Genomic DNA, 24,414 nt, shown 5'->3' with positions numbered 1-24,414 from the left:
CCCGCCTCAGCCGACGCCCCCTAGCCACGGAGGGGAAGGCGGCCGCGGGCCCGGGCCTGTGAGCTCCGAATCCTGCGCCTTCCTGCTGCCGCCGGGCTGGGGGCCTCGAGGGGCGCGGGGAGAGAACGGGGGTTTGCAGGGACGCCTGGAGGTCCGCTGCCGCCTCCTCTCGGCTTCAGTCTGCAGGGAGCTCTTCCCACCAGAGCGCGGCGGGGCGCCCCCAGCCAGGCTCGCCTCTCCCGGCGCCCGCCTCATTTGAAAACACGGCCTTTCCCACGCGCTTCCCGCCGGTTCCGCCCGCGCTGCGCTCCGCTCTTCGCTCCTCTGAGGGCCCTTCGCTCTCGGCGTCCCACACCCGCTCCTTCCTCGTCGACGGCTTCCTCTTCTGCTCCCACACCGGTTTCCCGCCTGCCTTCCAGCACCATCCCTTTCGGATATGGTTCCTCACAGTGAAGTAAGCGTCAGCGCCCCAAATCTACTGGGGGTCATCAGCAGTACAGACTGGCCGGCTTTATGTGCCAGGTCGGCTCTTAAAAAATATGCTTTAAACCTAACGGCCTCAAAAAAAATTGTATTATCAAACGTAGAGTGTGAAAATAACACTGAAATAATTTTTAAACTAAAAGGCTAGGCCAGGTGCGGTGGCTCACGCCTGTAATTCCAGCACTTGGGGAGGCCGAGGCAGGTGGAACACTTGAGGTCAGGAGTTCGAGACCAGCCTGGCCAACATGGTGACACCCCTTCTCTACTAAAAATACAAAAATTAGTTGAGCATCGTCCCAGCTACTCGGGAGGCTGAGGCAGGAGAATCGTTTGAACCCAGGAGGCGGAGGTTGCAGTGAGCGGAGACTGCACCACTGCACTCCAGCCTGGGAGACTGTCTGGAAAAAAAGAAAAAAAGAAAAGAAAAGAAACAGAAACAGAAAAAAAAAAAAGGGGGGGGCTCAGCGACTGTTGGAAATCATTTATTTTTTTCAAAAGTGCATGGCCTCTCATATCATATTTAGCAGATGTAGGACATTTGCCCATCTTACTTGGCAAAAATGCTTCTTAAGGATTTGATAGCGGCCCAAATTCATCAGTGTTTAAGTTTTTCTAAAACCAATTTGAAAACTTAAAAAAAAGAAGAAACATTATATGAATAACGAGGAAGCTGTTTCGACAGTCACTGTTAAAGAGCTTTTACAATAGGCGCCACATGTTAATGTATGAAAAGGAAGCTGCCAGGCTGTCTTGTAAGGGATTATTTAGAAATTTGAGTAGTCTTAGTGTTATGTAGCTGTTTTAGGAAAAACATTCTTTTTCCATTAACAAATGTTTACAACCACTGTGATGTGAGAGTTATTGAGGTTCATTGTGGGATTAACACGGAAACTCTCTTTGAGCCACCACATGGATGGAGTAAATGGTTCAGAGTAGATGGGGTAAGTCACAGTATGTAACATGCCATGGACACTGAATGTTAATTCATTTACATTCTCTGTTGTGCAACTGCAAAATTCCTGTTGTTGGCCTACTTTCATTCTTTTATGTTTTGAGGCAGAGTTTCATTCTTGTTGCCCAGGCTGAAGTGCAATGGCATGACCTCAGCTCACTGAAACCTCTGCCTCCCAGGTTCAAGTGATTCTCCTGCTTTAGTATCCCAAGTAGCTGGGATTACAGGCACCTGCCACCATGCTTGGCTAATTTTTGTATTTTTAGTTGAGATGGGGTTTCACCATGTTGGTCAGGCTGGTCTCCCTCTCCTGACCTCAGGTGATCCACACCCCCTTGGCTTCCCAAAGTGCACTGTGCCCGGCCTAGCCTACTTTTAAATATAGCATTTCTAAATAAATAATGAGACAAGTTATTCTAATTATTAGAACAGTCTTTTCCAAGTGTACAGGCCTTCTAAAAATATAATTGGCCAAGGTGGGTGGATCACAAGGTCAGGAGATCGAGACCATCTTGGCCAACATGGTAAAACCCTGTCTCTACTAAAAATACAGAAATTAGCTGGGTGTGGTGGCAGGCTCCTGTAGTCCCAGCTACTCAGGAGGCTGAGGCAGGAGAATCGCTTGAACTCAAGAGGCAGAGATTGCAGTGAGCTGAGATCACGCCATTGCACTACAGGCTGGGCAACAAGAGCAAAACTCCATCTCAAAAAAATAAAAAAGAAAGAAAGAAAGGAATTGGCAGTGAGGTAGAGAAACAGCTGGATTGGTTACAGGTTGGCATTTGCCGTATTTGAACACAGTTTGAACACTTATCAGTGTATGAGTGGTTGAAGTATGGTCAAGACTCAGCTGTTGTTACAGGCACAGACTCCTAAATTAGGTTTTCAATCTTGTCTTCCTATTAAGCTACCTTACAGTTTGTCCACAAGAACCCAAATATAGAAGTACAGAGTCTTTCTCAGGCCATACTTAGTTTGCTTTTACAGAAGTGACAGCAGAGCTTTCAACACCTGTTTTCTTACACTGGGTGTCTGGAATCTGGGAGGACTCCAGGAGTAGGTGAGAAGGCCTTTTCAGTTTGTCTGGTCATGTCAGTAAATACTGTCTTATGTTGGTAAATCACATAATTACTAAATTCCTTAAGATCACATCGTCTGAAGGAAGGGTGTCGTGTCTAAACAGCTGTGCCTCCAAGAACAGCTGATTCACAGGTTGACAAGGTCAGAAAAAGTGACTCTTGTTGAAAGTTATTTTTTCCTACAATGTACATTTTTTACGGTCTTTGGAATTAAAATGTGATGCTGATTGTCTCTGGGGAGTCTTGGAAGAGTACAGTTTGCCACGGTATCACTTAGTGATTGTGGACATTCATTAAAAAGAGGCTGAGCCAGTAGAAGAAAGATTGCAAATGTGCTCTTGTAAATGGGTTAGTAAACATGCCTTTTATTGCATATGATACTGGGAGTGAATGGTGTTTTTTCCACACCCATGGGTATTAGTTATACATATAATCTATATTTCGTGACTATTTATATATTACATGTAACTCTTTTGAAGTATATTGTGACATTACCTAGCATAGAAAGTAGTTAAATAGTATAATTCTAACTCTAAAATTAAATTTTTAAAATGCAACATATGATATCTTATATTTTCTGCAAAATATGCCTTTTATAATTCACTGACCTTTAAGAAAAAGTAGTTAGCAAACAACTGATGGTATCAGAATAATAAAATTCTTTAAATTCCAAAATTCTAAAAGCAAAATTTATTCAAGTAATAGTATAAAATATAAAATCATGATTAGTGGTAAGATAATGTCTGGGAATATGATATTTATTTCTGGATTTTCAGTCATCCTTCCCATTGTACCTGATTCTTTTTTTTTTTTCCTTGGTGAACTAATTTCAGAGTTGGAATAAACTGAATACTGCTATTTATATTAGCAGCTGTAAAGTTTTATTGTAGAATGTATCTTGTACATTACATTAGCAAAATGGATGATTAAGAGGACTGACATTTCACTATCCTGTACTCAAACAGTGAAGGTAAAAGAGAGGATATTTGGGGAATATGTAATTGTTGTAGTTTGTAGCTGACTGTCCTAAAATTAGTAAAATGACAGAGCTTGTCATCAGTGTCTTGCAGCTGATCTAACAAGGATGGGCAAAGAAAAAGGTACCTGTACTTCACCATCTGTGTTGTTTCCTTGTTTGATTGGTGATCCTTACTCACATCAATCCATTGGTTTTCATCTTTTGGACTAATTAATGTATGGCAATATCTTTGATTAGCCATTTTAGAACCTTTCTGCAAGTAACACATTTCTAGTCTAGGTGTGGTGGCTCACACCTGTTCCAACATTTTGGGAGGCCAAAGCAGGCAGATTGCTTGAGACAAGCCTGAGCAACATAGCAAGGCCCTGTGTCTACAAAAAAACGAAGTGAGTCCAGTGTGGTGATGTGACCCTGTAGTCAGGCTGAGGCGGGAGGATGGCTTGAGCCAGGTAGGTCAAAGCTACAGGGAGCTGTGATCCCACCACTGCACTCCAGCCTGGGCAACAGAGGAAAACCCTATCTCTATTTTAAAAATATTTTGATGTGATTTAATCTCTTTGTATAGATTTGACTTAAGAAGATTGGACATTCCATGTATACTCCTTTTCTTAAAGACTGATTTGACCAGATAGTTGAATTGGTGTTGTGATAAAAAGAACCCTTTACTAAATTATTGATAATGTTCTGAAGTTTTTCAAAAGTGTAATCTATATACTGTAGATCTTTATTTCTCAGACTATTTAAAGATTAAAGATTTACTTTTTAGTAACAATCTAGCATACTAGTGTGAAAGGAAAACATCTTGGGCCCCCAAAATCACTAAGCTAGAGGAGAAATTGAAGCTGGGAACTGCTCAGGGCAAACCTGCCTCCCATGCTATTCAAAGTCATCCTCTGCTCACTGAGATAGATGCATATTCTGATTGCCTCCTTTAGAAAGGCTTCTCGGAAACTCCCGAGAATACAACCATTTGTCTCTCACCTACCTGTGACCTGGCAGTCCACTCCCTGTTTCAAGTTGTCCCTGTCTTTCTGGACAGAACCAATGTATTTCTTACATATATTGATTGACGTCTCATGTCTCCCTAAAATATATAAAACCAAGCTGTGCCCCGACTACCTTGCGTACATGTTGTCAGGACTTCCTGAGGCTGTGTCACGGGCATGTGTTGTCAACCTTGGCAAAATAAATTTTCTAAATTAACTGAGACCTGTCTCAAATTTTGGGGGCTCACATTTGGTAACCACGGAGGGATTCCGAATGGAGATGACCCTGACCTTTGGCAAATCTATCGATGCTTGGTACCAGCATGAGCTAACTTTATGACTCATACCAATAGGAAAATTTGCTGAGGTCTGAGAGCACCACCTCCAGAAAATCTCTGCTCTTCCAAAATTTGGTTGAGATCTAAAGTTTATTTTGCTGTACAACTCCTCTTTTTTGGAGTTTTACTTGCTTCCAACACAAGGAGGTCAAGGTTTTCCTGCTTCCGTAACGACGGAAGGCAGGGAACTCCTGTATGAAGTTTGAGCTTGCTTCCACAGGGAAGACGTGTTTATTTGTATTTTTTCCCTGCTTCTAGGATTGTGGAGCGCAGTCTTCAGCCTGAGACCCATCCCTAGGTAAGTCACTGAACTGGAGTTTTGTCTTGGCTAAAGTTAAGATTAACAACCAGCTGGTCTTAATTTCTCCTTACCATTAGAGTGTTCAGTGATCATATTGTTGTTGGCTTTTTTGTTGTTGTTTGTTCTGGTCTGAAGTTGTTGTTTAAGAATCCTAATTCTAGTTTGGAGATGCATTCTAAAGGATCTTCTCTACTGCTCTTTCTCTCAAATTTAATCTTAATTTGGTTTGTCTGTATGCATTTGCATAAGGAACTGAACTGTTCTTTTCATACATTAATGAGAGACTGAATTTTCTCAGCTCCAAAGGGAAAGAGCATTTACTCCTCCCAGCTGAAAGGTGCCCCTGGGTGATGGGGGGCCTCGTGGGAGTGTCTAGGAGGTTAACCCCGCCATGACATGCAGCAGCCTTGCAGGGAAATCTCCAGCAAAAATTAATATAAAAAATGGATCATCCAGGAAACACATATAAGGGCTGATCGCCCACCGTTTTGAGCCCTCTCTGAGGTCACAGACCTCTAGAGAGACAAACTGAAACATGTAAGAAGGAGGAAACGATGCAGTAGTGACATACTGTGGAGTCCGGTGCACAAGCAGCACACATAAATCCACCACACAAAAACCCTAGGCCACAGCTCAGTTCCTCTTTTTAAGGAGAAAAAAAAAAAAAAAAAAAAGCAGGAAACAATCTAAGAATGAGGAGAAAACAGGAGAATGACCCCCTTTTGAGCACTCCATAGGTTTTATGGCACCTCTACTTGCCAAAGTTTATGTAAAATCAGAATAATATGGTCTTCATGCACATTTACATCAAGGAAAAAGCCCTAAGGTCGACCTGCAAACTATAGAGTTTCTAAGTCCTCTTTTTCTCTATTTTTTTTCTTTTCTGGCTGCTCTAAATCTGCTGTTATTTTTTCTATTATGACAAAAACCACTATTTAGATCCAACAAGTTCTTTTTGCAAGCCAGTGAATTTGTGTTTATCTCACGGCTAGAAGTTCTGAAGTAAAAGCTATAGGATCATTGTGTGTGTGTGTGTGTATTTAAAAGGCCTTATAATTTCTGTAATTTTATGTTTAATTGGCAATTAAATGTGTTTTAATTTCCCTCTAGCACACCAAACTTTTTCTATCCATACCTTATAATGTAAATTTTGCTATTTGACTTTCACCTGAGTTGCTTCCTTTAACAGGCAATTTCAAGGCTATTTAGTTGACAACTGCCCAGGGTTGTGAAACAGGTTATCAAGAATCTGAAAGTCTAAAATAGGAAAAAAACAGGTTTTTATGAATCTATAAAATGTACTTCTGTTGGCATGCCTAATATGTCTATGTATTTATGCATTGTGTACACAATATTTCACTACTACAAAATATATAAAAGAGTGCTCATTAATTGGCTTAAAAATGAAATAAAAGTGCTGAAATCAGATAGTAAAAAAGGAAAAGACTAGTCAAGTGCTTTTTCAAGTTTATGTAACTTAATTAAAATATTTAATAAGTAAGCTAACTTTAAAATTATTGGCAAAGTAATCTTAGAAATGTCTTAAGAATTGCCAGCATACATTTTTGTTTGCATTTATTAATCAAGCAATTTCATACTATCCCTGCCAAATACTATAAGGTGTCAAAATTTGGCATAAGGGTTACAAAGCTGTAAACCCAGCCCAAGACAGAGTGATCTTTGCTTGTGTAATCTTTAATAAATAAGACATTGATATTGGTTTAATGAAAATAGCTACATCTTGAATTATTTAGTAAAATTACCATAACTTATAATCTTGTAGCTTTAGGCAGTCTAGTCCACAGGCAGTAAGGAGGTGTGTTTTGGGAAAGAAAAAGGACTGTTAATATATTTACTTCAAAGCTAAACTATAAACTAAATTCCTCCCAAAGTCCAGGAATGAACAAGGACAGCTTGGAGGTTAGAAGCAAGATGGAGTCAGTCAGGTTATATATTTTTTTCACCGTCTCAGTTATAATTTTGAAATGGCAGTTTCATGGCTTTAAATCATGACTATTGAAGTTTTCATAAGTAATCTAGCTAAACTAAGTAAATTATAGTTGTTTGTCTCTAACAGGGTAAATGTAATGTTATAAATACTTGTAGACAAACTTGTTATACTTTAGAACCTAAAATTTCATTATTTGGGTATTTTCCAACAAATATATATTATAGGAAAACATTCTTGCTAAAAAACAGTATGTGTTTTTTTAAAAAAGTGAACAAGTTTTATATAATACAAAGCTTGTTTATAGGTTATGTATAGGCTGGGTGCAGTGGCTCATGCCTGTAATCCTAGCACTTTGGGAGGCTGAAGCGGGCAGATCACCTGAGGTTGGGAGTTCGAGACCAGCCTGACCAACATGGAGAAACCTCGTCTCTACTAAAAATACAAAAAATTAGCTGGGTGTGGTAGTGCATGCCTGTCATCCCAGCTACTCGGGAGGCTGAGGCAGGAGAATCACCTGAACCCGAGAGGTGGAGGTTGCAGTGAGCTGAGATTGCACCATTGCACTCCAGCCTGGGTAACAGGAGTGAAACTCCATCTTAAAAAAAAAAAAAAAAAAAAAAAGGTTATGTATAAACCACGGTAAAAGGAACCAGGAAATAAGAGAGATGTAAAGAAAGTTATAAAACTAAAGAGGTTCACTGGGCAAAATGGCTGATGCCTGTAATCCCAGAATTTTGAGAGGCCAAGGCAAATGGATCACTTGAGGTCAGGGGTTCGAGACCAGCCCGGCCAACATAGCAAAACCCCATCTCTACTAAAAATACAAAAAAATTAGCCAGGTGTGATCGTGCATGGCTGTAATCCCAGCTACTCAGGAGGCTGAGGTGGAAGAATTGCTTGAACCCCAGAGGCAGAGGTTGCAGTGAGCCGAGACTGTGCCACGGCACTCCAGCCTGGACAACAGAGTGAGAATCCTTCTTAAATAAATAAATAAATAAATACATAAGTGAAGAGATATTTTTGTGGGAAGAAAGCTTAAAAAGAAATAATTTTATATGAGAAAGAATCTTGTATGGTAAATTTAGTCCTAAAATAAAATGACTGGTTGTTTAAGAAAGAGGGATGTTCAAGACAAACCAGAAAGTCCAAGAATGTCATGAATGGTCAGTATAAGTCACAATAAAAGAATTTGTTTAAAAAAACACACAAGAACATTTATAAAGTCAGGCTGTCATATTGTCATTAAGTTTTGGTTTGCTATAAAAACGGATGTTTAAATCTTTTTTTTTTTTGAGACGGAGTCTCACTCTGTCACCCAGGCTGGAGTGCAGTGGTGCAATCTTGGCTCACTGCAACCTCCGTCTCCCATGTTCAGGCGATTCTCCTGCCTCAGCCTCCACAGTGTTGGGACTACAGGCGCATGCCACCATGTCCGGCTAATTTTTTGTGTCTTTTTAGTAGAGATGTTTTAAACATTTCAAATTACAAATTATGTCTTTTTCTGACCTAATTAATCATTTAAGATATTAGGTTCCCTAAAGTCCAAAAATGCCATAATTTGGCTTATTTTGGTGCAAAAATTATACAGGAAGCACTGTCAAACATGAAATGGTGTTTGGTTTTCTTTGGGATGTATTTGTATAAATATGTTATTGGTATGTGTTCCAAAATTATGGGAAACTCCTATAATTCTGATATATCTTAGAGGACATTGTCAGTAATAATTATAATTATTACATTAAATTATTGTGTGCCACAGAGATAACAAATTTCCTTGTCAATTGTGTCTTTGATTATGGCTGCCCTACAACTTTTTGTCATGGATGGACAATTGTTGTCTTGTTTAGGTCCTCTTTAGAAACTGGTTCTATAGGCCGGGTGTGGTGGCTTACGCCTGTAATCCCAGCACTTTGGGAGGCTGAGGCAGGTGGATCACGAGGTCAGGAGATTGAGACCATCCTGGCTAATATGGTGAAACCCTGTCTCTACTAAAAATACAAAAAAATTAGCCAGGTGTGGTGGCAGGCGCCTGTAGTCCCAGCTACTTGGGAGGCTGAGGCAGGAGAATGGCATGAACCCAGGAGGCAGAGCTTACAGTGAGCTGAGATCTCCCCACTGCACTGCAGCCTGGGTCACAGAGCAAGACGAAGGAAGGAAGGAAGGAAGGAAGGAAGGAAGGAAGGAAGGAAGGAAGGAAAGAAGGAGGGAAGGAAGGAAGGGAGGGAGGGAGAGAGGGAGGAAGGGGTTCTATAATCAGTTATAGAACTCTAACAGGTGTTCTTTGTTTTGTTCTTTGAGACAGAGTCTCGTTCTGTTGCCCAGGCTAGAGTGCAGTGGTGCAATCTCAGGTCACTGCAACCTCTGCCTCCTGTGTTCAAGTGATTCTCCTGCCTCAGCCTCCCAAGTAGCTGGGATTACAAGTGCCCACCATCAGACCTGGCTAATTTTTGTATTTTTAGTAGAAACAGGGTTTCACCATGTTGGTCAGGCTGGTCTCCAACTCCTGACCCCAAGGAATCCACTTGCCTCAGCCTCCCATAGTGCTGGGATTACAGGCATGAGGCACTGCTCCCGGGCTCTAACAGGTGTTCTTAAATGTGGGCTTCTGATAACTTTGGAGGTTGTGACATTAGAATAGAGGGAAAAAACTTTCAGGACTTACATGAAGAGCTGAAGTGTTCAGGAATATTAAGCAGAACAGGAGTTAACTGCATAAACTGAACTGATAGAAGACTAATATTTTCAACTTTTGCTTTAAGTGTTGCTAATCCTTTGTTTTGTTTTTTTTAGTATTGAAACTTTTCTTTGAACAATCATATATACAAAATTAGGAGCATATTTGTTTCTCTCTACCTGATTTCCCCAAAATCTGGAAACTATTTGCGAGTATTCTTAACTTATGGCAATACAATTATTTGCATAAATGCAATAAGAATCTGTTTTCATTTGTAACAGGACACAATTGGAGGAACTGGTTATTTTACCAAGGCTTTGACTGGAATGGTGTGCTCTCCTTTAAGGAATCAAACTTCACTTATGGAGCCAATAAAAGCCCTTGGTATTCTATGTTTTTGGTGCTATTTTGAAGAGCTTTAAAGACATTTTTATCTTCAAATGCTACATAATTTGTGTATGTGTGTGCACATGTGCAGAGTCTTCATTGCTTGGAATTGGATAGATTATATCCCTTGGTACCTCACTGTTGATTTGTACATAGCAAACAACTTGCATATATAACTGTGTATATTTTCAGCAACATAATAAGCACCCTCTAAATCTCCTCCCAAAACAAAAGCTTCACTGACAATAACCCATAGCTACTTTCTGGTCCTTTCCCTTCTTCTTCTTTTTTTTTTTTTTTTTGAGATAAAGTCTCACACTGTCACCCAGGCTGGAGTGGAGTGGTGCAATCTTGGCTCACTGCAACCTCTGCCTCCTGAGTTCCAGTGATTCTCCTGCCTCAGCCTCCCAAGTAGCTGGGATTACAGGCACATGCCACCATACCTGCTAGTCTTTGTATTTTTAGTAGAGATGGGGTTTCACCATGTTGACCAGGCTGGTCTCAAACTCCTGAGCTCATGTGAGCCATGCCAGCCTCCCAAAGTGCTGGGATTACAGGTGGGAGCCACTGTGCCTGGCCTTTATTTTACAGGTGGGAGCCACTGTGCCTGGCCTTTATTTCCAAATTTTTTATTGTGCTATTAAACATAAATTCATTCATATGATGTACATTTTATAAATGGTAACTAGATGTGCATCTGATTTATAGAGAACATTTTTCCCTTTCAATTTTGAAGATTTTTTGTGATATACCACATATACTTTGAATTTTTATGTAGTCAACTCTGATAAATTTCTATTTATGCTTTTGTTTACTGTTTTTATTGCTACCAATGCCAAATTCTGATAGACACGAAACTACATTTTTTCCAGGTTTTACGTCATTTCATTTTTTCATTGAATTAGCTCTAAATAGCTTAGCCACACACCTAGGGTGTGTTTAGTATTGCCTAGGCACTCAATCTCTGAATCCTCACAATGATACTAGGAATTGCTAACTCCTATTTGAGACTTGAAGGGGTGAGTAGTCCAAGGTGGTGCAGCAAGTAAGCCATGAGGTAGAGATCTGAACCCAGATCTCATGTCTTTAGTCACCACTCTAAATGTATGGTGGAGGCGTGGCTCTCACATTTTTTCTTTTCCTTTGTTTCCTAAACAGTTACACAATATTTCAGGAATTTTTACTGAATTTATTATTTGAAAAATTTTTAATTTTATTCTAAGTGTTATAATTACTAGAGTCTGGTTTAAACCAGTGTCTTTCTGTTCCATTAATTTGTCTTTTGAATTTTCTGCCAAAATTATGTGCTATATTACTTTAATTATGATAGGTTCATTAAATACTTTAATGACTGGTAGTATAATTTCTATTGATTACTCTTCCTTTTTCTCTAAATGTCTATCTCGTCTCATTTCACCTGTTTATTCTTCCAAATGAAATTTTCTTGAGTCACTTTGTCAAGGTACAGGAAAAATTCCTTTGGGATTTTGAGTCCCAAAGTTGATGTGTTAAAAAACTAAGTTCTTCTGATTCAGAAGCATGGAATGCCTCTCTTTTTATTCAGGTCTTCCTTGTGAATCTCTAAGTGAAGTTGTATTGTTTTCCTCCAACGGGTGCTGCATGTTAGCAGTGCACAGAGGAGACTGGTTTTCACATTGGCATTGTCTAACCACAGTGCATTCTCATTCTCTGTTCAGTCTCTATGATGGTTCAGTCTCTATATTGTAACAAGTGTTTATTGAGCACCTACTATGTGCAGGCACATACCACTGGGATACAGTGGTGACCAAGACAAAGTTCCTGCTCTCATGGAGTTGACATTCTAGATGGAGACATAGTCTGTATAGACAGAAACCACTCACTGTGTCCTCATTGGGTGGCACTATGACTGCATATGGTTTGTTCCCACCAAAGTTCATGTTGCAATTTGACCCCCAACATGGTGATGTGGGGAGGTGGGAGCTAGTGGGAGGTGTTTTGGTCATGGGGATGGATCCTTCACGATGTCTTGGTACCGTACTCCTGGCAGTGAGTTCTTGCTCCGGAGAGACGGGATTAGTTCTCACAAGCCTGTACTTCTTCCCATAAGAGTGAGTTGTCATAACGACATGATGCCCCTTGGGTTTTGTCTCTTTGCACTTATTTGCTTCCACTTTGACCTTCTTTGCCATGTTAGGGTAACACACAAAAGCTCTCACCAGAAGCCAGAACTGTGCCCTTGAACTTCCCAGCCTGCAGAATTGTGAGCTAAATATAAACCTGTCTTCCTTATCAATTATCCAGTCTGAGGTGTTGTCATAGCAATACAAAATGGACTTAGACAGATAATGATAAATATTATGAAGAAAAACAAAAATAAAGTAGGTGTAGCAGGCTAAATAATGACCTTACCAAAGAAATTCACATCCTAATTCCTGAGTTGGGGAGGCTACCTGGGGAAGTGAAGCTGGAGCAGAGATCGGGCACTGAGTAGGCACTTGTGAGGCCCTAGGAGGATGAAGCTGGGCCCCTTGGGGCTCAAGGGCCCCCGCCTAGTGGTGGGGCTCAGAATGAGGGGAGCAGCAGGTAGGAAAGACCTGGAGAGGGCAGAGCCGGGCAAGGAGACTGGACCGGAGCATCCATTGTTTGACTCTGAAGAGATCATGCAGGCGCAGTGGGGAGACTGGATGGAAGGGGGGTTGGGGACATTTCAGCTGAAACATCTACTCGGCTGTTCGCAGCCCACATTTGGGAAATGAGAGGACAAGGATGAGTCTGAGTCCTAGACTGAGAATGAACCGGGTGACTGGTCATGCCAGCCTGGGAAACTGGGACATCTGGGAAGACCCCACAAAGCTTGGGAGCGACAGCGTCTTACAATGTGGAGCGTCTTCCAGATGACTTTGAGGGTCTCCATGGAGAGGGGAGAGGCAGTTGGATTTACGGGTCTGGAAGTTCACAGAACCTTGAGCTGGAGATCAAATTTGGAGGGCTTGGGCCCAAAAGGATCAACTCTTAGGAACTGCTGTTGCTCCAAAGCCCTCCTGCCCCAGCCCACACAGCCTCAGTGGGAGGCAGAACCAGCTGGCTATGGCTGTGATCCCTGAAGCCCAGGACCCTGGTCCCTGCTGTCCCCTCAGTGAGAAATGAACGATTCTTCACAGAGTTGCATGGGACAGCATTGCCTCCCGCTCCAGCCTGGCCTCGGGCAGCCTTCGACCCCCAGTGTCCTCTCAGGGTGAGGGACTCTTCTCCGCACCTCTGCAGGACTGCATGAGCCACCACCAGCACAGTGATGCCTGTGGCATGCGGGCCTTCTGCCCCCTCTCAAGGGCAAGTCTAACAAAGCCAAGTTCAGGGACCACAACCACGATGTGTACAGAGTGGTCACCACTGCTGAACTCCCTCAACCACCTGGAAGGCAGGCGTCCCGGCCCAGGCTTAACTGCATTCTCCAATGAATGAAGACACGATTCTGGGTTTTGTTGTTGTTGTTGTTGTTGTTGTTGTTGAGACAGAGTCTTGCTCTGTTGCCCAGGCTGGAGTGCAATGGTGCAATCTCTGCTCACTGCAACATCTGCCTCCCGGGTTCAAACTATTCTCCTGCCTCAGCCTCCCGAGTAGCTGGGATTATAGGCGCCCACCACCATGCCTGGCTGATTTTTGGTATTTTTATTAGAAATGGGGTTTCACCATCTTGGCCAGGCTCGTCTTGAACTCCTGACCTTGGGTGATCCACTCACCTTGGTCTCCCAAAGCACTGGCATTACAGGCGTGAGCCACCATGCCCAGCCATGTTGTTTTTTTAGAGACAGGGCCTCACTCTGTCACCCAGGCTGAAGTCCCATGGTGCAATAATAGCCCACACGATATCTGGCTAATTTTTAAAGTTTTGTAGAGACAGGGCCCTACTATGTTGCCCAGGCTGGTCTTGAACGCCTGGCCTCAAGCAATCCTCCCACGCTGGCCTCTCAAGTGTTGGGATTACAGGTGTGAGCCACCGCACCCAGCCTATTTACTTATATGCACTTAAAAAACTTGCAGCATTTTTTACTGCTCCCATTCTCACCATGTGATGTGCCTGCTTCCCCTTTGCCTTCCATCATGATTGGAGGCTTCCCGAGGCCTCCCAAGAAGCAGGCACCACTATGCTTCCTATACAGCCTGCAGAACTGTGAGTCAATTAAATATCTTTTCTTGTGAATGACCCAGCCTCAAGTATTTCTTCATAGCAATGCAAGAAGGGCCTAATACAGGGCTATTTCTCTCTGTTTTTTTGAGTCAAGTTAGACTTTTAGTTCATTTAACCTAGAACTTTTACGCTAATGCGGATGAAGTAAGAATTTTGTAGGTTTCTTATCTGTTTCACTTCTAGGACCACCATGATCAACTAACAAAGGCCATAGATTTGTGGAATCACAGTTTTGAACTGCTGCTTTGCCTCTGCTGTTCCTTATGGTAACTATGCCCATCTTGCCTTTGGTGATTGAGTGCATCCACTTGGCCTCTGTCACCCTGGAATCCAATGACTCCTATTGCACATAGTTTTCTCAATTCAGTTACCACATCTCCTACGTAAGTTCTGGCCTATAGAGAAGAGCTATCACAGAGCTTTTCAAGAATGCTGGGGATCTCTTCACATGTTTTTTCCTCTTTTTTTATTTTAGAGACAGAGTCTTGCTCTGTTGCCCAGGCTGGAGTGCAGTGGTGCAATCATGGTTCACTGTAATTTGGAACTCCTGGGCTCAAGCCATCCTCCCAACTCAGTCTTCCAAGTAGCTGGGACTACAGGCACATGCCATCACACCTGGCTACTTTTGTTTTAGAGATGAGGTCTCACTATGCTGCCCAGGCTGGTCACACAGTCCTGACCTCAAGCAGTCTTCCCACCTTGGCCTCCAAAAGCACTGGGATTACAAGCATGAACCTCCACACCTGGCCACCAATTTATTTCTCACAGTCATGAAAGGTGTATCTTTTGGACTCTTTCAGGGTGGGAGAGTAGGTCTTAGTTGACATATCTATTCTAACATTCCAGTCTCCCTAAGCCTTTTTATACTTGTTTTTTATTTTTAACTTTTGTGGGTACATGGTAGGTGTATATGTTTGTGAGGTACATGAGATGTTTTGATTCAGGCATGCAAAGTGTAACAGTCACATAAGGGTAAATGAGTTGTCCACAACCTCAAGTATTTATTCTTTGTATTACAAACACTCCAATTATACTCTTTTAGTTATTTTATTTTATTATTATTTTGAGACAGAGTTTTACTTTTGTTCTTCAGGCTATATAGTGCAATGGCATGATCTCGGCTCACTGCAACCTCTGCCTCCTGGGTTCAAGTGATTCTCCTGCCTCAGCCTCCTGAGTAGTTGGGATTACAGGTGCCCACCATCACACCCGGCTAATATTTTTGTATTTTTAGTACAGACGGGGTTTCACCATGTTGGCCAGGCTGGTCTCGCACTCCTGACCTCAGGAGATCAATCTGTCTCACCCTCTCAAAGTGCTGGGATTACAGGTGTGAGCCACTGTGCCTGGCCTCTTTTAGTTATTTTAAAATATACAAGTTATCATTGATTGTAGTCATCCTGTTGTGCTATCAAATACTAGATCTTATTCATTCTACCTAACTGTAGTTTTGTACCCAGTAACCATCCCTACTTCCCCTTCCCAACACTACCCTCCCAACCTCTGTAGTCATCATTCTACACTCTACCTTCGTGAATTCAATTGTTTTAAGTTTTAGCGCTCTTCAGTAAGTGAGAACATTGGAAGTTTGTTTTCTGTGCCTGGTTTATTTCACTTAACATAATGACCCCCCAGAATTCCAGCCACGTTATTGCAAATGACAGGATCTCGTTTTTTTGTGGCTGAACTGTACTCCATTGTATATATGTACCACATTTTCTTTATCCATTCATCTGTTGATGGACACAGGTTGCTTCCAAATCTTGCCTATTGTGAACAGTGCTGCAATAAACATGGAGTGCAGATGTCTCTTTAATATACTGACTTCCTTCATTTTGGGTATATCTCTAGCAGCAGGACTGCTGAATCATATGATACCTCTATTTTTAGTTTTTTGAGGAACCTCCAATTGTATTAATTTACATGCTCATCAACAGCATACAAACATTTTCTTTTCTCCATATCATCACCAGAATTTGCTGTTGCCTTTTGGATAAGTCATTTTAACTTGGGTGAGATGATATCTCATTGTGGTTTTGATGTGCACTTCTCTGATGATCAGAGCTGGTGAGTACCTTTTCATATACCTGATCGCTGTTGGTATGTCTTATTTTGAGAAAAGTCTATTCAGACGTATTGTTCATTTTTTATTCTGATTATTATTAGATTTTTCCCATAGAGTTGCTTGAGCTCCCTATGTATTCTGGTGATTAACTGCTTGTCTGATGAGTAGTTTGCAAATATTTTATCCTATTCTGTGGGTTGAAATATTCTCTTCACTTTCTTGATTGTTTCTTTTTTTGTGCAGAAGCTTTTTAGCTTGATGTGAATCCATTCATCCATGTTTGCTTTGGTTGCCTGTGCTTGCGGTACCTAAGCCTTTGAATCCCTTCCTCTACATTTGATCAAGGCAGATCAGTCATTTCTAACTTGCTCACTGTGCCCTGACTTTCAGCCCTTGTCCTGTGGGTTTCCTGCTTTTGTTCTTTTGTCAACATTTTAGGGGTTTGGGGAGGAACAGAGATGAACATGTATGCTCCATCCACCATGTTTAAAAGAGACATCTGTCTGTGCCTGTTATAGTCCCCAAAGATGAGATATGAAGTCACTTCTGAGAAGGCTGATCCGCAGGGGTACACGGGCCAGACTTGGGGGATTCTTCTCTTTCTCCCACTCCTTATCTCACACCCATCACTACAAATCCTAGCAGTTCTGCTTTCAGAACATGACCAGACTCTGGGCACTTTTCCTCTCCATTGCTCCCACCCTAGCCCAGGCTGCCTGGATTCGTCTCTCACCAGGATTTCTGAGTCGCCTCCGACACCACTTTCTTGCTTTGTCTTCATTGGTCTATTCTTAGCACATCAACCAGAGAGATTTCTCTTAAAAGTCAGTTCCTGTGACTGCTCAACTGAAACCCTCCGATGGCTTCAAATTTCACTCAGAAAAGTATTTCAGGTCCTTACCATGAGCTATAGGGTCAACACAATCCACATCCACTACCTCCTAACACTGGCTCCCTGCTTTTCTCAGCCTCAGCCATCCCAGCCTCCTTTCTGTTTCTCACATGCGCTAAGCACGTGCCAACCCCGGCATCTTTGCACTTGCTACTCCTTACCCAGACACTCCCATGGTCATTTCATCACTTGCTTCAGTATTCAGCTGAAATGTCATCTTCTCAGAGAGGCCTCCCCTGCTTGTGTATCCACTTGTGGCCTTAGCACACTCATCATTGTTCTTGATCTCTAAGCACCCCCTTTTGACCTCAGCCCCACTACAACAAACAATTAATGCTGTTTGTTGGTTTTCTCACTTCTACTTTGGACCCAGGAAGACTCCCAGGACAGCACCTCTCAAACCGAAAAGTGTATATAAACCAGAAAGACTTAGAACAGCACTTCTCACAGCATAATGTGCAAATTGCTTGGGGCTCTCATTAATTTCAGATTCTGATTCCACGGGTTGGGGACATGGCCTGCAATTCTGCCTCTTTGACATGTGCCCAGGAGGTGCAGATGCTGCTGACCCCGGGTGTTACGGGCTGATTTGTGTTCCCCAATGTTTATGTTGGAACCCCGTCACCCAGTACCTCAAAAGGTGGCTGTATTTGGAGATAGGGACTCTGAAGAAGAAGTAATTACGTTAAAATGGGATCATTAGGATAGGCCCCGATGCAATATGACAGGTGTCCCTATACAAACAGGAAATTTAGACACAGAGTCACACAGAGGAAAGACCATGTGAAGACACCTCAGAAGAAGCCAAACCTTCCAACACCTTAGTCTCAGACTTCCAGCCTCCAAAATTGTGAGAAAATTAATTTCTGTAGTTTAAGTCACTCAGACTGCAGTACTTTGTTATGTCAAACCAATGCTAATTTTGGTACTGAGAAGTGCGGTGCTGCTGTAACAAATACCTGGAAATGTGGAAGTCACTTTTGAACTGGGCAATAGGTAGAGGAAAGAAGAGTTTTGAGGCACCTAATAGAAAAGCCTAGATTGCCTTGATAAGATTCTTGGTAGAAATATGGACATTAAGGGGCATTCTAGTGAGAGATCATAAAGAAAAAAGGAAAGTTGGGCTGGGCACAGTGGCTCACGCCTGTAATCTCAGCTCTTTGGGAGGCCGAAGTAGGCGGATCATGAGGTCAGGAGTTTGAGACCAGCCTGAACAACATGGTGAAACCCCAGCTCTACTAAAAATACAAAAATTAGCCAAGTGTTGGTGGCATGCACCTGTAGTCCCAGCTACTCAGGAGGTTGAGGCAGGAGAATTGTTTGAGCCTGGGAGGTGGAGGTTGCAGTGAGCTGAGATTGCACCACTGCACTCCAGCCTGGGTTGCAGAGTGAGACTCCATCTCAGAAAAAAAAAAAACAGAGAAAAGAAGAGTTGTTGAAACAGTTTCTACCACCTTAGAGAATACATATATTGCCATAAACAAAATGTTGCTAGAAATATGAATGTTAATGATGCTTCTGATGAGGTCTCGGATGGAAATGAGGAACATGTTGTTGGAAACTTGAGGAAAGGTGATCCTTATTAAAAAGTGGCAGAAAACTGGACTGAATTGTGCTCCAGTGTTTTGTAAAAAGTAGAGCATCTAAGTGATGCCCTTGGATATTTAGCTAAAGAAATTTCAAAGCAGAGTGTCAAAGGTACTGCCTGGTTTCTCCTTGCTACTTATAGTAAATTGTGAGAGTGTGAAGGTAAATTGAAGAAGGAACTTTTAAGCACAAAGGAACCAGAATCTGAAGATTTGGAAAATATTCTATCCATATTGCAAAAACTGAGAAAGTGTATTCTGGAGAGAACACCAAGAATGTAGCTGGAAAAGATTTGCTACAAACAGATTACAGTGTGGCTTGTGGACCCAATTAACCATCTTAGCAGAAGTGTTGCCAGCCTGTACTGAAAGGAACAGACAGCACAAAATGGAGGAAGACTGTCAGATTTCTAAGATTCTACAGGATAAGCCAAAGAGCTGTCCAACTGTGAACATCCTTCAAGAAAGAGAGTAATGACTGAAGATAATTCAGAAACCAGCAAGGCTCTGCCGCAAAAGGCCAGAGGGCAAAGGTCTGGGGTCATTTTGTTCCCCAATATTTCAATCCTTCAAACCCTGAATCCCTTCTCTTACTGCTCAGGACTTGTGCCTCCCCTATCTATTTAGTTTTAAAGATACCGCAGGCTTCAATCCATTGCTCATTCCTTTTTTTTCCCAGTCCACTCTATGTTTTTCTTGAGGTTCCTCTGGACTGAATGTTTTTTCAGGGGTGTTGAGTGTTAAACAGGTAACAGGTAAATGTTTGTGTTGCCTACTTCTAAGCTTTAAAATATACTTATCCGGCTGGGCATGGTGGCTCTCGCCTGTAATCCCAGGACTTTGGGAGGCCAAGGCAGGCAGATCACCTGAGGTCAGGAGTTCGAGACCACCCTAGCCAATATGCTGAAACCCCATCTCTACTAAAAAATACAAAAATTACCCAGGCGTGGTGATGGGCACCTGTAATCCCAGCTACTTAGGAGGCTGAAACAGGAGAATCACTTGAACTCAGGAGGCAGAGGTTGCAGTGAGCCAAGATCACGTCATTGCACTCCAGCCTGGATGACGGAGTGAGACTCCATCTCAAAAATAAATAAAATAAAATATATTTATCCCATACATATTTATCACAATAACAAGCACCCTCTGAACACAGGCAAACACTGATAACACATACTCACACTCGCATATACATAATTTTCAAATGACCATAAACATTCTTACCACAAACAAAATTTGTTAATGGAGTCATCGATACTCTGACCATACACACACCCAAACCACCAACACAGACCGCACTTTATCTCAGAGCCCGTATTGACCATACACCCTCTAAGTGCACATACACATTAACCAAACATACCAACACACAGATTACACAATGGCTATGCACCCTGTGGCCACACAAAATTGCTGAACACAAACACACACATTCACACAGGAACTATGGCTGTGCATGTGTGCTTTAATTATGGTCATTCCATACCCCAGTATCAACATGGATGTCAAGAGTTGGAAGGGGCAGACATGGCACAGGGACAGAATGTGGGGGCCGGTTAGGCTACTCTTCCATCAAGTAAATCTGATACCCACAAAGCTCATTGCTACATTTACTTGAGATACAAGAAACAGGAAAGGCCAAGAGGGTATAAAATAGTATTTTTAAGTGTCTTATGCAAACCCATCACCAAAAATCAAAATGTAAGAGACAATGATATTTTAATAAGCTGTGAGGAGAATGAATTAAAGATTCAATGTAGTTCTAAACAGTGAAAGGCAAGATATTCTGACTGGAAGAACACTCATTATTGCTATTGAAATTCTAGGCAAAATATTCATTGGTTTAAAACAGTTCAGGATAAAATATTTCACTTTCATTGAGTAGCTTGCATTGGACAGCAATAAAGAAAGCTGGACAAAATACACACACACACACACACAACTGAAGGACCAGAGATCTCAATCTCATGCAGACAGAGCTTGGGGGGCTACAGTCCCTGAGAAAAGGGAAGGAAGCACAAGAATGAAGCAACAGGTTCACATGGGCTTTTCTCCTAAGGCCTTTACACATTTGCACAGCAGGAGCAGAGAATGCAAGCAGAAAAAGGTAAGTTCTCTGAGTTAAGGAAAAATATACAAAAACTCCGTTTAAACAAACAACTATGACTTCTTCTAATCAGATATAGTAAATGTATAACAACAATGAAAAATCAATTTAATAAGCACTGTATGTTTTTAAACCCCAAAGGAATGTGGAGGCAAACAGGACTAGGTCACAGACGATGTGAGTGAGAGAGAGAGAGAAAGAGAGAGGGAGAGAGAGAGAGAAAGAGAGAGGGAGAGAGAGAAAGAGAGAGGGAGAGATGGAGTGTCTCTGTGTGTGTGTGTGTGTGTGTGTGTATGCAGGTGCATGTGTGCATGTGTTAAAGGAACTGGCTGGCCCAAATGTGGAGGTTAGCAAGTCCCAAATCTACAAGGAAGTCTGGCAGGCTGGAGACCTAGAAAAGAGTTGACTTTCAAGTCTGAATGGAGTTTTCCAGCAGAATTGCCTTTTCTTCATTGGAAGTCAGTATTTTTCTTAAAGACTTCCAATGATGGGATGAGACCCACTGACATTATGAAGGGCAATCTGCTTTACTCAAAGTCTACTGATGTAAACATTAATCCTATCCAAAATATACCTTCACAGAAATATCTAGAATAGTGTTTGACCAAATATCTGAGTACCGTGACTGCTCAAGTTAACACATAAAATTAAAGTGTTGTTCAAGTTTTCTATTTTCTTATTTCTCCTGTATCTGGTTGTTCTATCCATTATTGAAAGAGGGATATTGAAGTCTCTTACTATTAGTGTGGAACTATTTCTCCCTCTATTCTGTCAATGCTTGCTTCTTAGATTTAGGAATTCTGGGATTTGGTGCACGTATGTTTACAATTGTTATAACTTGGTAAATTGACACTTTAATCAATGTATCGTGATTTTTGTGTCTTGTAACCATTTTTGATTTAAAGTCTATTTTGTCTGATATTAATATGGCCACCCCTGCTCTTTTTTTCTTTTTTTTTTTTTTTTTTTTTTGAGGCGGAGTCTCGCTCTGTCGCCCAGGCTGGAGTGCAGTGGCGCGATCTCGGCTCACTGCAAGCTCCACCTCCCGGGTTTACGCCATTCTCCTGCCTCAGCCTCCCGAGTAGCTGGGACTACAGGCGCCGCCACCACGCCCGGCTAATTTTTTTTGTATTTTTAGTAGAGACGGGGTTTCACTGTGTTAGCCAGGATGGTCTCGATCTCCTGACCTCGTGATCCGCCCGTCTCGGCCTCCCAAAGTGCTGGGATTACAGGCTTGAGCCACCGCGCCTGGCCACCCCTGCTCTTTTTTTGGGTTACTGTTTGCACGAGATATCTTTTTGCATCCTTTCACTTTCAATGTAGGTGTGTCCTTAGATCTGAAGTGCTTCTCTTGTAGACTGAATCTATTTGGATCACATATTTTTATCTCTTCTGCCAATCTGTAACTTTTGATGGGGGAGTTTAATTCATTTACTTTTTTAAAATTATTTATTAATTTATTCTGAGACAGAGTCTTGCTCTGTCACCCAGGCTGGAGTGCAGTGGCACAATCTCTTAGTTATGTACATGTCGTCTCCAGAATTTTTTGTTCATTTTTATAATTTTTCTCTTTGTTGATATTCTTACTTTTAATATATCATTTTTCTTATTTCTTTTAGTTCTATTCCCATGTTGTCATTTAGCTCTTTCAGCATATTTAAAACAAATTTTTAAAAGTCTTTTTTAAAAATAAGTCTGGTGCTGTGTTTTCTCATGTATGAAGATCCACAGAAGCAACTTTCAATATTTTCAGTTGTTGCTTCTAGTATTTACCTATATGTTTCCAAATAATTTGTTATTTTGCTAAATTGACTTATTTATTGTATACATTATCTATTGACACCTGTTGAGTATTTGAGGTTTAATTTTTCTTTCTTTTTGCTCATGTTTACTTCCTCCTCCCCTCATGTTTTCAATGTAATTCTATTATAATTGGAGTTTTAAATGGTAGTTCATGTTTACATTATCATGATTATGTAAATATTGTTTGTTGCTGAACACAGAATTCTTGTGGAGGAGGTTCATTCAATGTCCCTCTTCCCCATGGGGGAATAGTTTTTGTTTCTGTTACTTATAACTTTAAGTATATCATGTGTTTATCCTGTGAAGTGAAGTTGTAGTACCTTACCAGTTTCCTCATCATGATGAAATAAATGAAATCTGTAGAGTATGTTCATTTTATATCTGTATGAGAGTCACAATTTTATCCTGTTTTGAAAATAGTTCTTTTACAAGTGCCCCTGACTGATTAGAACATCTATCCAAAGAAATGTAGAACAGAAAAACACAAATACATTTTTAAAAGATTTAGTGTCACGGGCATTTAAAAATTGTGATTATATATATATAATGTACAGTTTACCATTTTAACTATTTTGGTGACATTAAGTGCATTTGTATTGTGCAACCATCACTACTGTCCATCTCCAAAACTTTTTATTATCTCAAAGTGAAATTCTCTACCTTGTGCTCACTTCGGCAACACATATACTAAAATTGAAGTGATACAGAGGAGATTAGCATGGCCCCTGAGCAAGGATGAAATTCTCTACCCATTAAACAGTAACTCCTCGTTATTTCTTCCCTAAGCCTCCAGGAACCACTGTTCTATGTTATGTCTCTACAAATCACTATATAATGTTACCTATGGGTTTTTCATATATACTTTTTATTATGTTGAGGTACCTTCCTTCTTTTCCTAGTTTGCTGAATTATTTTTAATCATAAAAGGATGTTGAATTTTGTCAAATGCTTTTTCTGCATCATTTGAGATAATTATGGTTTGTTTTCCCCATTCATTCTATTAATGTGGTGTACTGATCAATTTTTGTATGTTGAACCATCCTTGCATTACAATAATAAACTTCACTTGGTCACAGTGTATAATATCCTAGTTTTAATGTTACGAAATTCAATTTGCTAGTATTTTTGAGGATTTTTGTATTAATATTCTTAAGGTATATTGTTCTGTAGTTTTCTTTTCTTGTAGTGTCTTTGCCTAGTTTTGGTGTCAGGATAATGCTGGCCTCACAGAATAAGTTAGAAAGTGTTTTTTCTGATTCAACTTTTTGGAAACGTTTGAGAAGGATTTATGGTGGTTCTTCTTAAATATTTGGTAGAATTTACCTGTGAAGCCATCAGGTGCAGGGATTTTCTTTGTTGGGAGGTTTTGTTATTATTATTAGTTATCTGTCTATTCAGATTTTCTACCTTTTCATGGTTCAGTTTTGGTAGGTTTGTGTTCCGAATAATTAGTCCATTTCATCTGGATCATCTTACTTCTTGGTGTACCGTTGTTCCTAGTACTCACTTAAAGTCATTTTTATTTGTAGAATCTGTAGCAATGGCTTCACTTTCATTTCTGACTTCAGTAATTTGAGTCCTCTTTTTCTTGTCAGGCTAGCCTAAGGTTTGTCAATTTTGTTGATCTTTTCAAAGAACTTACTTTGGATTTCATTTATTT

The 24,414-nt window shown here is 41.1% G+C and overlaps 1 long non-coding RNA gene and 1 other non-coding gene across 2 annotated transcripts; both read left to right on the top strand.

Annotated features, from left to right (window-relative positions):
* Nucleotides 1-150: 150 nt before the first annotated feature.
* LOC116269984 lies at nt 151-5,792 on the top strand. The gene is made up of 2 exons (XR_004177786.1): nt 151-454; nt 5,076-5,792. It is a non-coding gene; the product is annotated as an uncharacterized LOC116269984 (long non-coding RNA).
* A 17,625-nt stretch (nt 5,793-23,417) lies between these two features.
* On the top strand, nt 23,418-23,529 carry LOC116270216. The gene has a single exon (XR_004178131.1). It is a non-coding gene; the product is annotated as a U6 spliceosomal RNA (small nuclear RNA).
* The last annotated feature ends 885 nt before the right edge of the window (nt 23,530-24,414 follow it).

This window comes from Papio anubis, chromosome 13 (assembly GCF_008728515.1).
Source record: "Papio anubis isolate 15944 chromosome 13, Panubis1.0, whole genome shotgun sequence".
NCBI lineage: Eukaryota > Metazoa > Chordata > Mammalia > Primates > Cercopithecidae > Papio > Papio anubis.
Note: the sequence above shows the minus strand (reverse complement) of the source record. Positions and strands in the feature narration are given on the sequence as shown.